This window comes from Scyliorhinus torazame, chromosome 7 (genome assembly GCF_047496885.1).
Source record: "Scyliorhinus torazame isolate Kashiwa2021f chromosome 7, sScyTor2.1, whole genome shotgun sequence".
In the NCBI taxonomy this organism is placed as follows: Eukaryota; Metazoa; Chordata; class Chondrichthyes; order Carcharhiniformes; family Scyliorhinidae; genus Scyliorhinus; species Scyliorhinus torazame.
The window spans coordinates 274,944,372-274,958,693 of record NC_092713.1 but is presented as its reverse complement, the minus strand read 5'-3'; the positions used below and the strand labels follow the sequence as shown (position 1 = coordinate 274,958,693).

At 47.9% G+C, this 14,322-nt stretch overlaps 1 protein-coding gene across 1 annotated transcript in view; it reads left to right on the top strand.

Moving 5' to 3' along the window:
* The window catches only part of LOC140427050 (organic cation/carnitine transporter 2-like), a 196,339-nt gene that overhangs the window by 79,916 nt on the left and 102,101 nt on the right, over positions 1 to 14,322 (top strand). The gene's annotated exons all lie outside the window — the stretch shown is intronic.

Genomic DNA, 14,322 nt, shown 5'->3' with positions numbered 1-14,322 from the left:
AGCAAGCTTTCTACCTTTCCCAAGGGCGATGCCAGCACAGAGCCCGGACCCTCCATTTAGAACAACCTGATGACGAGGAATGTATGCAAGTGAATTGCATTGCCGCACCACAAGTTGCACCCATTAGGCTTACCGTTTCAGTAATTGCAGTTTCGGTAATTGGGAGACAGACGTTCGAGAGGATCAGTACTGGAGTTCCAACGGTTGAATTTTGCGGGACACTGAGGAGAGGCTAGCAATCTATATGGGCAAACCCCTAGCCATAGCGGCTATAATGATTATTCCGGTAACCTATGGGCAGTAGTCCGTTATGCTGTCATCAATAATAGTGAAATGCCCTGGACCAAGTCAGCTTCACCCTGGCTGGCTAAAACGCCTCCGCTTGGACTGGCAACATCACCTGGATGCGCACTGGAGGACTCTCCGAAGGATTGGAGAAGTACTCTGAAATTTTCCAGGAAGCCCTGGGCAAAATTAAGGGAACTGTGGCCAAACTATATCTGGACCTGATGCCCAGGCTAAGTATTTCCAGGCCCGTCTGGTTCCCTATGTGCTGCTGCCGATTGTTGAGGGCAAACTCAGCTGACTGGAAGGCCCTGGGATCATCCGACTGGTACGGTTCGCTGATCAGCTCCGGTTGTCTTGTTACTAAAATCTGACAAAACCGTACGTTTAATAAAGCACGGGGAGTCCAAGTAAGCAAAAATTAAACATTTATTTTGAAACAGTTATGCACATGAGCATGGGTCGAACCTCACTGGGTACTCACTCCTGTCAGTCGGTTCCACACTGGCCAACCTTTTATACAAGTACCGGTAAGCTACTCGCCCCCAGTTGGGGAGCTCGTACTCCTCAAGGACCATAGGGAAAACAATTATCCCTACACGGTATGTCCAGTGCAGGTTATTACAGTACACCTGTGCGGTGATTATAAATTGACCGTCAGCCAGGCCTTCCAGTGGACAGGTACCAAATGCCACGGGTAGGAAACTTATACGTGAAGTTAATCCTGAGGTAATTCCTTTTCCAAGCTCGACATGAGCCACGCCTATCTCCAGCTTGAGCTGGACGGAGATTCCAGGTATTATGTAACTATTAATATCAACAGAAAGCTCTGCAAATACACAAGACTGCCATTTGGAGTGTCATCAGCTTGCACAATATTTCAGTGTGTTGTGGAGAACATCCTGAGAGGGCTATCACATCTGGTGGTCTACTTGGACAACACCCTGGTCACCAGAAAGGAAGCACCTGAGCATTCTGGAGGAAGTCCTTCGCCAGTTTTCTGAGACGGACCACTGCCTCACGAGGGGAAAATGCGTTTTCTACGCCAAGGAAGTGATATACTTGTGGTATCATGTAGACCGTGGCAGACTATACCCGGTAGAGGAGAAGATCCGGGCGATCAGACAAGCTCCCACTCTGAAAAACGCGACAGAGTCGTGGTCGGTCTTAGATCTTGTAAACTATTACATGAAATTTATTCCTGGTCTAGCGACCATCCTTGCCCCTCTCCACATGTTGCTGAAGAAGCACCAAGAATCGGCATGGAGAGTGCCTCAGGGGGGATGTTTTGCCAGGGTAAAGCAGCAGCTAACGTCGTCCGGATTATTGACACATTATGACCCCTCACAGTCTCTTTTGGTGACGTATAACACCTCGCCGTATGGAATCGGAGCTGTATTTTCCCACCGCATGGTTGACAGGAGAGAAAGGTCGATAGCATTTGTTATTGGCCACTGCAAAGCGCAATTACGCTCAGATAGAAAATGAAGGCCTGGCCGTCGTATTCGTGGGAAAGAAATTCCATCAGTACGTGTTTGGGCATCGATTCACCATTGTGACGGACAACAAGGCTTTTTAAAGAGGACAAGGCGACCCCTTCAATAGCGTTCTCCCAGATTCAGCGATGGGCCCTTTTGCTAGCAGCATACGAGTACACCTTCGAGCGTCGCCCAGGTATGCAAATTGTGAACCCAGACATGTTGAGTAGGATCCCGCTGCCAACACGCCACCTCCCCCCTCCCTCCATCTCTACCAAGAGCCAACAAAGTCATTTCGACATTTAACTTTATGGACACCTTGCCGGTCACTGCTGCCCAGATACGTGACTGATACGCAGAGAGACACCGTATTGGCAAAAGTACACCACATCGTCTTACACGGGGGCAGCAAGGATAGCTGCTGGAGAATTAGCGGCCTTTGAAGCCAAAACGCTGGGGCTCAGCATCGAACACGGCATCCTTCTGTGGGAGGCTCACATCGTGGTTCTAAGCCAGGGCCGAGGTGCCTTCCTTCAGGATCTGCTCAACGGACACCCAGAGGTGTCTAAAATGAAAATGCTAGCCCACAGCTATGTGTGGTGGCCAGGCCTGGATGGCACAATCAAACAACTGGCCCAACAGTGCAGCACATGCCAGGAACAGCAGAAACTCCATCCTGCCAACGCACTACATCCGTCGGAACGGCCAGGCCGACCATGAGTGTGTCTATATTCCAAGTGGCTGGAAGTCCATTGGATGTTGTCCACCACACCGAAATCTATGTTTGAGAACCTGCAGTTCTCCTTTACCACTCATGGCATTTTTGTTCAGTTACCGAACCAGGCCACATGTCGCGACCGGTGGAGCACTGGCCGAACTATTGATGGGCTGGCGACTCGGGACCTGCCTCAGCTTAAGGTTCCCCAATATTGGGGGGCAAGTGCGACAGAGGAGAAGCCAAGGTAGGTAACGCGGAGAAGGAGTTTCAAACCAGGGAACACAACTTACATCGCACCATCGGGGACGGTGCCCAATGTATTCCCCAGGACAATGGCATGGCAGACCGGACCGGTTTCGTTCCAGGTGCAGTCAAAAGAGCAGACAATGCGGAAGCATCTTGACCACCTTAGGAGCAGGGGACCAGCGTTAAGCCACACACCACCAGAGGAAACTTCTTCAAGCCACATCGCCCCGACACATGGAGCCCTGGGGGCGACACCCTCTGGGGGACCCGACATCGAGATGCGAGAGGTAGTTGGCTCTGACTCAAATGGAGACTAAGGCATCCGAGACCTCTGATGGTGACCTGGCCAGGAATCAGTTGCCAGAGGTAGTACTCCCCAGGCGGTCATCGAGAAAGCCCCAACACGATATAACCAGACCTAGCCCTGCAACCACTGGAGGTGCAGCTGTGGGAGAAAAGAGCAGGTGTACTCTTGCTCCACCTCTTTTGGAGGGGCTTACGGACTTCGGGGGAGGGATGTTATAATCCCCACAAGATTCACGGGGTCGAGCCGATTAACCTCCCCGTGAGCTTCGTGGAGTATAAGCTCCCCCGCTGAGAATTGGAGGCCCATCAGTGGACATTAACTCAGGACATTAAAAGGCGGCAGAGGCAGAAGTCGAGCTGCAGAGTGGTCCTGGCTGGGACTGGGACTGTTACTTGTATATATTGTACTTTGGTAATAAACTATTCATTTCAATTCTCCTTTACGGACTCCTCTGTGACTACTAAAATGTCCAATGAGGTGTTCATGAATTACCTTTTCTTATTTTATTTGCTTTATTTGTTCCGTCATTTTGTGCACTTTTCCTGTGTACAGCTTCTGGACATCAGTATTTACTACATCAATATTATGCTAAAGTTTCTCATTCTATGGCGACTACAACCACATTTTTTGAGCTCCTAATGAATAATAGATGAAAATAAACCTTGTTTGTAACGTCACTGGTGCACTGGGTCAATAAGCAGCCATTCGCTACATTTGCCAACTCTGATTCTAAGCCACTTGGATTTTCCCAGTTAACATCTTACTGATTAAAATTTCCATTAAAATTGCATCCCTGTTCTCACTTTGCTGAAATAGTGGTGGAGTCAGATTCTGTCTGAATTTTCAAAAAGCAATGGATCTGCATTTGAAGCGAGCTGGGATATGGGTTGAAAGCTACAATGTAGGAATAAATTAGCCAGCTCTTTTAAAGAATCACAACAGGCTAATTGTTCCTAAAATGTGCTATAACTATGCTGTTCTTGTGTCTTCATTGAACAACTGTCCTTTTTATTCTGACCAGGTGGTCAATGGTACAACCCTTAAAATAAGGAGTTTTAGTCCCTCCTGCGGCTGGGAACAAAGGAGGCCAATCATTAAAAATAATGGGCACGATTTAACTGCCGCGCTGCTCTTGAGCGGGAGCGTGATGTGGCCGTTAGATCACGGGAGAGGTCAAAAATCGAGAAGCATGCTGGGTGTCGATCGGTTTGCAATCTAACCGACCCTCTCCTGTTGCCAAAATCGGGATTTCTCCATGGTGTGGCGAGCAACCAATAATCATTTTAAGACCAATCTCCATACAATTAATGAGAGCGATCCCCTATTTAATGGCCTCCCGTGATCTAACCGCCTCCCCAGCAAGTGGTCATGCGGGAGCCAATTAGTACTCCATTTGAAAAATATGCAGCTGGCGGAATTGCTGCTGTGGGGAACCAAGGAGGTGAGTAGCCAACTTTGCTCTCAGGCAATGGACCCGGATGCACTGCGTCACTGCCCCGGTGCTTGGGATGGTGAGGGTGGGTGGGTGGTGCCCCTGCAGGACAGCCTCGGTCGGGGTGGGCTGCCATTGGTGGTGGGGGGGGGTGTTGCTCCTGTTCTGGGGGCTGGGAGGGTGAGTGTCTCAGTGCCCACTGGTCCGCCATGTCACCTCCTGAATTGTATATACCTGTTAAAAGTTGAAAGTATGCAAGAGATTATAGTGAACAGATACTTACCTTCTACATTTTCGACAACACTAACAGTAGAATAATCAAAATCTTACAGCTCCTTCAATGACCTCGAGGCCCAATCACTGACAACAACAGATTTCTGGAAAACGGTTGGTGTATTTGTTGCTGTTTGTGCCTGCATTCCACATGTTTGAATAGTTGAACCCCCACCCTAAATCAACAATTCACCCCGCCCCCCCCCCCCATTCACTTCAATGTTGCACCAAGTTTGAAGCATGAAAATGGGGTCATGGCAGTAAAAATATTTGGGAAACTCTGTTAGATTAATTTCCATATTTTGGATTTAACCAAGTTTCTGATATTTTCATGATATCGTGGTTCTTTGCTGTGATAACTGTTTCTAGTTTCAAAATATTAGTCTTATTGCTTCCTATTATATATTTGGTTCTTTGCATTTTCACATTATTTCTCTACTCCAGATCACGTAAATCACTCTTGAGTTTGTGGAGTAACCAGCTCATTGACTCACTGTTCCCTTGTGTCTGTCTGTCATGACAATGCTGCCCCTAGCTGTTCCAGTCTCCTGGCCCATTCCCTGAATGTTCACTCTTGCGGCGGTATTGTACGTTTGACCCCTGCAGGTACTCCCTCCCCCACCGCCTCTCAACCAACACCCTCACTCCCCTGGGCCTTCCCTCACTGCCAACACTTACCTGATCATAGAATTTACAGTGCAGAAGGAGGCCCACCCGGGTCTGCACCGGCTCTTGGAAAGAGCACGCTACCTAAGCCTACACCTCCACCCTATACCCGTAACCCTGTAACTCCACCTAACCTTTTTGGACACTAAGGGCAATTTAGCATGGCCAATCCACCTAATCTGCATATCTTTGGACTCTGCGAGGAAACCGGAGCACCCGGAGGGATCCCACGCAGACACAGGAACAACGTGCAGACTCCACACAGACAGTGACCTAAGCCGGGAAAAGTTATAATAGACTGCACCACCTTTTCAGTTATTTGAGAAAACTTTTGTTCCAATTTTCGTTATGCTTCTGTCCCACATTCCTTATCTTCAGTTACCCAGTGCAGAAGGGGGTGAGAAGGGAAGAGTAACTCGTCACTAGCTTTTGGAGCACTGCTCCTTCCTCAGTAGCATAGGATTTCTTATCCTTGTAGGCTTCAGGTTCTGAGGCCTCAGGCTTCAGGCTCAGCAGCAACAGCCAAAGGGCGTCCAAAGAAAAGAAAGGTGTTCCTGGAACCTAGAATTCTGATAGGATCTGCTCAGACGAGGAAGAGCGTAACAGACATCTACAGACGTTGAAAGATGCCCTTGTACAAACGGGATATGGCGCTCAACTCATCGATCAACAGTTCCAACGCGCCACAGCAAAAAACCGCACCGACCTCCTCAGAAGACAAACATGGGACACAACCGACAGAATACCCTTCGTCGTCCAGTACTTCCCCGGAGCGGAGAAACTACGTCATCTTCTTCACAGCCTTCAACACGTCATTGATGACGATGAACATCTTGCCAAGGTCATCCCCACACCCCCACTACTTGCCTTCAAACAACCGCGCAACCTCAAACAAACCATTGTTTGCAGCAAACTACCCAGTCTTCAGAACAGTGACCACGACACCACACAACCCTGCCATGGCAATCTCTGCAAGACATGCCAGATCATCGACATGGATACCACTATTACACGTGAGAACACCACCCACCAGGTACGCGGTACATACTCATGCGACTCGGCCAACGTTGTCTACCTCATACGCTGCAGGAAAGGATGTCCCGAAGCGTGGTACATTGGCGAGACCATGCAGACGCTGCGACAACGAATGAACGGACATCGCGCAACAATCACCAGGCAGGAATGTTCCCTTCCAGTCGGGGAACACTTCAGCAGTCAAGGGCATTCAGCCTCTGATCTCCGGGTAAGCGTTCTCCAAGGCGGCCTTCAGGACCCGCGACAACGCAGAATCGCCGAGCAGAAACCTATAGCCAAGTTCCGCACACATGAGTGCGGCCTCAACCGAGACCTGGGATTCATGTCGCATTACATTCATCCCCCACCATCTGGCCTGCAAAATCCTACCAACTGTCCTGGCTTGATACAGTTCACACCTCTTTAACCTGGGGTTACCCCATCTCTGGATCTGTAAAGATTTAATCACCTGCTAATGGTCGCATTCCAAGCATTGTTTGGCATCTTTGAATTTGTCTATATATGTGTTTCTGGAACATACCTCTTCATTCACCTGAGGAAGGAGCAGCGCTCCGAAAGCTAGTGACATCGAAACAAACCTGTTGGACTTTAACCTGGTGTTGTAAGACTTCGTACCTAGAATTTAAGACTGTAATAAACTGCTCTTCTGCAGTGTGTTCTATTTGAAGTTAGCCCAGCCCAGTTGGCTGAATTTCACAAATCACAGGACAAAAAATATCTCAAGAGTTAATACTGCAACACCAGCTCACTCTCTGTATTCACAGAATGCAGCCTTTCAGATCCCTGCCTCCTAACGATGCTAACCCAGTTTCCCATCTGATTCTCTTAAACTCTTGAGTTCCAATAAAAGTAAACACATTAACCATGGAACAAGTTAACGGCCGTTAAAGGAGCACTGTGTTGCTCTTTTACCTGAACCACCAGATGAGAGTACATTTCTTGTATTGGACAAATGACCACACAACCAGTATGTTAGTTCAATTATAATTTATTATTAGACACAGGCTTGGTGCTATGCATAATAATCTACACGCGGCTACTTATTAAACTACACCCTAACAACTAAAATGACCTTTACTTAACTTCTAAGTGACCGGCTCTGTGCAGGGCAGACAAGGCCTTTATCTGGATCCTCACGTGTGTTGGCTGGAAGTCTTCAGGTTCGTCTCGGCTGCGGCTCGTCCTTTAAGTAGCGATCGCGGGTCCTTGAACTTGGCTTGGTGATATGCTGCAGTAGGTCGGAGCAGAGGCAGGTCCCAAAAGAGGCCGAGTACTGGTTGCGCAGTTTTTCTTATCCCCTGATCTTTCGCGCCCTTTTGGGCGGTTCCAGCTCGGGATCCAATGGATCGATAGGGTTTCGATCACCCTAATCGATTCTGCCCAATTAAGGGCGGGTACCTCGCTGGCTTGGGCGGGTCCTAGCTGCTATTGTCCAAGGCACGTATGCATTTCCAAATAAGGTAATTAGGCGCCTATGCGTCTGCTACTGTTGCTACATTTCTGTCGTGGAAATCATAATAAAGACAAATTCCTCGAGGTTCGATTTAAGGAAATTTATTTACACAGATATATTTGCGGAGAGAGAGTGTTCCAGCTGCAAAGCTAGTGCACTGCACTCTGAGTTATACAGTCAAAAACCATTATATTTATAGTGTGAAATAAACAACTTTGAAGAGATAAAGCTTGGGAACATACGCAAGAGGAAATATGAATGTTTTTCCCTTGGTTTAAAAACAATTTGAGTACGCATTTTGTTGTCCTTCGGAAGAACAACTTATTATCATAATAAGGCCGAGTACAAAATACTAAGCAGTATTTAGTTTACATTACTTGACCTACTTATTTTCGCTCAAAAGCAGTGTTAAAATATAGTCAATATTCCCAGCATGCTTCTAAATTTGTAACTCATTAACTTCCCTTCCACAATTTCGATCTGTGTACTATTGTCCTGGGGAAATCGTTGATTGACCTTTAGCAGGTGTGAGTTTCTGTTAGGTCTGGTTTCCCGTTGCACAATACACAGGGGCTGTGTACCGTCCGTGTCCCAACCTGACCATGATTCCCAATATCCTTTGCAGGCAGCCATTTTTGATGGCCACAACTGTAACAAAAAGACAAAACTTTCAACGAAACTTATCACTTTAAATTAAAATAATGTTCCCTTTGGAGATTAGTGGTGAAAGGATTCTCAAGCTGGTTTTCAGTCTGTTGAACCACATCATGAACACTCCTTCCGTGGCCAACAAGTCCTAATATTGGACTTCAACGCGGAGCCTCTGGTCTCGAGGTAGGGACACTACCACTGTGCCACAAGACCTCCTGTGAGCCATCTTAGTTCACTTTTACGTGGCAACGTTGCATACAACACCAAAATCTGTTGGTAACAGGGAGGATTGCCACAGCATAGTAGAAAGCCTCTCCTATGGATTCCTGACACCTCCGGACAGGAAGGCAGAACATCACGGTGCGTTTGGATGGCTGACGAGCGCGAGGAAGTGAAGGGTGTTCAGAGGCAGCAGCCCCTCTGTGCAGAATGAACAATGACTATCTTTTACACTTTATACTATTTTGTGTACATAGGAAAAATAAAATGGACTAATCAACAAATAAACCAATTAAACAAATTGCCCCACAGGGAAACTGTAACCATAAGACCATAAGGCTTAGGAGCAGAATTAGGCCACATGGCCCATCGAGTCTGCTCCGCCGCCATTCAATCATGGCTGCTATTTTTCTCATCCCCATTCTCCTGCCTTCTCCCCATAACCCTGATCCCCTTTTTAATCAAGAACCTATCTCTGTCTTAAAGACACTCAGTGATTTGGCCTCCACAGCCTTCTGCAGCAAAGAGGTCCACAGATGTACCACCCTCTGGCTGAAGAAATTCCTCCTCATCTTTGTTTTAAAGGATCGTCCCTTTAGTCTGAGATTGTATCCTCTGCTTCTAGTTTTTCCTGCAATTAGAAACAGCCTCTCCACATCCACTCTATCCAGGCCTCGCAGTATCCTGTAAGTTTCAATGAGATCCCCCCTCATCCTTCTAAACTCCAACGGATACAGACCCAGAGTCCCCAACCGTTCCTCATACAACAAGCTCTTTATTCCATTCTTGTGAACCTCCTCTGTACCCTTTCCAAGGCCAGCACATCCTTCCTTAGATACGGGGCCCAAAACTGCTCACAATACTCCAAATGGGGTATCTCTTTATAATTGCTCTTAGTTTTAAGTCAACAGTGCCTATCATTTGTATGCATGCATTTTTAACAACATAATTAACCAATGTTAATATAGGGGTGATCGGTAACTGGGACTTAGTTCAAGTTAGGACATGACCAGCAGTGTTCCAGTGACCTTCAGTTTATGTAGAGTAGAGTTTGGGAATCCAGCCAGGAGTGCATTGGAATAGGCTTCATTTTCCTGTGGGCATCAGGATCCTGACATCAGGACCAAATGGCTGTCTTGTGCCCAAACCTTTGGTTGCACAATTAACTCAGGAATTTTCCAGTAGGCGACATTGTAATTGGTCATCTCTGAACCTGTCGTCCAATGAAGGATGGACGGTGAACTCTTGATGCTGCAGATACAATCAGAGGGCTGACGACTTGGGAATCTCAGCAGCCCCACTGGGAGAAGTGGACACTACTAAAGCACATTGGGGAATGTGAGGACTCCTCAACATTTGGATGCCCAACCAGGCTGCACAGTAATTGAGAAATAAACAAAAACTAGACTGCCAGGTCCATCGGATTAAAAGTGAACCACTGGATTGGGATTGGCTGAGATGCTTGTAGCTAAACCAATGGTCACAGATCCTCTGGATCTGAGGGTCATTTCCTCCATTCAGCTTGTGGCCACTTCAGGAGCTGGGATTCAGCTCCAATGGTAACGGAAAGCTGGTAAGGCTGTGAAATAGCCTTTAATTGGGACTTTTACCAACCTAATTGATTGTTCACCAGCTGGGCCAGGCACCTCTGAGAAAGTTCTCCAGGAGCAGGAATACATCAGGGAGCCATCCCGATGCACCTATCCTCTCCTTGTCTCTGTCCATTTCCAATTCTGCCATCATGGGTCTAAGAGCATTCAGTCTGTTCTTGTGAAAGCCAAATTAGCTTTCCACTAAGAGCAGTGTCGGGAACTCCAGGTCACGACAGATCTCGGAGTTTCTGCATAAGCGTGGACAGAGAGCAGGTTGCACATGCACAATTTAAGTTTTCTGGCTAAGCACAGGCCCAGTGTGCCTGTGCAAAAAAGGGAAAAATGGTGTGAAAACCCAAGGCATGAGACTGGGAGCAGACATTGAAGACAAGTGTCCCAGGCGGGGAACAGGGAGAGGCACTAAGGGAGAGGGGACAGGGAGAAGTTCCAAGTTAAGTTAAGAAGGAAGTGGAGCATAGCAAGAAGAAACAGGCTGCAGTTTGCAGACTTTTAAGTTTAGTGGGCTCAGGAGAAGCTCTGGCAATTGAAGAGAACCCAGGAGAAACCACAGCTATCAAAAAAAGTTGGTCAAAGAGACAGGTTTTACGATACGTCTTGCAGGAGCAAAGCAAGGCTGAGAACTTGACAGTTGAAAGTATGACCACTATTAGTGGAGTAGTTAAAATCGGGGATGCTCACAAGGTCCGAATTAGAATAACAGGGAAGTATCGGAGGTTGTGAGGCTGGAGGAAATTTATGAGGGAGAAATAGGGAAGGGTATGTCAATAGAGGGACCTGAGAATAAGGATGAGAATTTTAAAATCGAGGCATAGTTTGACAGGGAGCCAGTGTGGGACAGCAAGCACTGGGCAAGGGGGTGAACGGGATTTAGCGAAAGTAAAGTAATTGGAAGAAAATTTTAGGATGACCTCAAGGTTTGGGAGGGTAGAATGTGGGAGTGGTGTCGGCAGTGTATTGCAATAGTTAAACCTAGAGATAACAAAAGTGGAGTTGAGAGTTTTAGCAGCAGATGAGCTGAGACATTGGGGAAGGTTTGCAATGTTATTCTTATTGATTGTGAACTTCTGTTGTGAAGGTTGAAATTGGTGGCATTAGTGATAGTGCAGATATGTATTTGGAAACTCATTTTGATCTCAAATATAATATCAAAAAAGTCTGTTTTAGCCACAATTTACCAGGGAAAGAGTTGAAGTGGACAACTAGGGTATATGGATTGTGTTGGGATCCAAACAGAATAGTTTTGACTGTCCCAAAGATTAATTTGAGAAGATTTATGTTCAACCAGTACTCTATATCAGACAAGCAGTCCAGTAATTTAACAATTATGGAGGAGTTGGAAGAGACATGGTGATGTAGAGTTGGAAGTCACCTGTATACCTGTGAGAACCTAATGCTGTAATTTTGGAACCTGGGACCTTGGAGCTGTGAAGCAACGGAGCTAACCAGTTGTGTGCTAACCAGTTGTTTGAGTTCGTGGACAATGATTGAGTTAGTGCACCAAAGAACATCTAGTTCGAGACTAGTCAAATTTATTATTGTATAACAACTGTGGGTTGGAAACTAATACTAACAATCACAAGCATATTGGCATGTAAGAAGTCTTACAACGCCAGGTTAAAGACCAACAGGTTTGTTTTGAAACACTAACTTTCGGAGCACAACACCTTCCTCACCTGAGGAAGGAGCTATGCTCCGAAAGCTAATGATTTGAAACAAACCTGGTGCTCTTACTGTGCTCACCCCAGTCCAACGCCGGCATCTCCACATCATATTTGCATGTATAATTGCTTATGTATATCACTGCAGAAATGTCAAAGCAAACAGCCAAATGTCAGAGTTTGTGATTATAGGCGAGATTCTCCGACCCCCCGCTGGGTCGGAGAATCGCCGGGGGCTGGCGTGAATCCCACCCCCGCCGGTTGCCGAATTCTCCAGCACCGGAGATTCGGCGGGGGCGGGAATCGCGCCGTGCAGGTTGGCCCCCCCCCCCCCCCCCCCGCCCAACGATTGTCCGGCCCGGATGGGCCGAAGTCCCGCTGCTAGAATGCCTGTCCCGCCGGCGTGGATTAAACCACCTACCTTACCGGCGGAACAAGGCGGCGCGGACGGGCTCCGGGGTCCTGGGGGGGGGGGGGGGGGCGCGGGGCGATCTGGCCCCGGGGGTGCCCCCACGGTGGCCTGGCCCGCGATCGGGGCCCACCGATCTGCGGGCGGGCCTGTGCCATGGGTGCACTCTTTTCCTTCCGCCTTCGCCACGGTCTCCACCGTGGCGGAGGCGGAAGAGACTCCCTCCACAGCGCATGCGCGGGGATGCCGTGAGCGGCCGCTAACGCTCACGAGCATGGGCCACCCGGCAGTGTCATTTCCGCGCCAGCTGGCGGGGCACTTCCGCCAGCTGGCGGGGCGGAAATCAGTCCGGCGCGGGCCTAGCCCCTCAAGGTTAGGGCTCGGCCCCACAAGATGTGGAGGATTCCGCACCTTTGGGGCGGCGCGATGCCCGACTGATTTCCGCCGTTTTTGGCGAGGGTCGGCGGACATCGTGCCGATACCGGAGAATTTTGCCCAAGATGTGAATTGTACGAATTGGAACCCAGGATCAGTATTGTTAGGAGGGATCTCCTGCAGTAGTTAAAATAAGAAATGGTTACAGATGTTGGTCAGAGTATCAGAGGAATGAACTGCATGGACTGACTGGTTTATTGTCATCATTTTCTGTTTAACTTCCCTGTATCCAGAGAAATTAATTATCTCCAGTCCCAATGTCTATTAGACATTTATGTTTTTAATTACATTTCAAATGCCCATTGCATTTCTGTCTCCTCTCTGATATGTACCACACATAAGGGCTGAGATGACATATCTGCAGATAGGCTGTCTTTTTAAATTCATTCATGATTTAGATTTGGATTTGATTTATTGCCACATGTGCCAATGTACAGTGAAAAATGTTGTTTTGCGTAAAGTCCAGACAGATTGTTCCATACATGAAAAACATCGGACAAACACAATGTAAATACATAGACACAGACATTGGGTGAATCAAATGGAGTGTAACACTACTCAGTAGAGAAGATATGTGGAAACCCGATTGACGGAGAATCGGTTCCAACGCTGAAATCGCGGCGGGTGCGGATTTCACGCCAAATCGCAATTCTCTATTGCCTCAAAGGCGGCATCAAGGCTTTCCAGAATGCACATACAATAAACGCCGTTCGCATATCATACAGTAGCACTGTTGCTTCACAACACCAGGGTCCCAAGTTCAATTCCTGCTTGGGTCACTGGCTGTGCAGAGTCTGCACGTTCTCCCTATGTCTGCGTGGGTTTCCTCCAGGTGCTCCGGTTTCCTCGAACAAGTCCCAAAAGACGTGCTTGTTCGGTGAATTGGACATTCTGAATTCTCCCTTTGTGTACCCAAACATGCGCCGGAATGTGGCGACGAGGAGATTTTCACAGTAATTTTATTGCAGTGTTAATGTAAGCCTACTTGTGACAATAATAAAGATTATTATTATTAGCGGGCCTAAACCGGTATTCTCCGGGGACTCCACAATTCTCCGCCTCCAATGGTTGAATTCCCGACGCGAGTTTGACTTGTGCTTTTAAAAATTTGTGCTTTTGAAAATCGTGAAACAGGCATCATGGCTGTGAGGGAGACGGGGGGAAAGGAAAATGTCCAACATGGCCATAGTTTGCTAACAGTTGTGCCGCTTGCCGGGCGACATGTGCCTGGGCCAGGAAGAGTAGCGGGGGAGGGGGAGGATAGCCAGGAGGTGAGCGGTGGATTCGGGGTGGACGGGCACGGAACACCATTGCCGTATATGCCACTGACTGCCAACTGTTAGCATCGGACCACGGGTCGTATGGATGTCCTCTCAGGCCACCCTCCTAGGTGCCTTTTGGCCCCAGCCAACCCATCAGCTGTATGTGAACACATCCGCGCAGC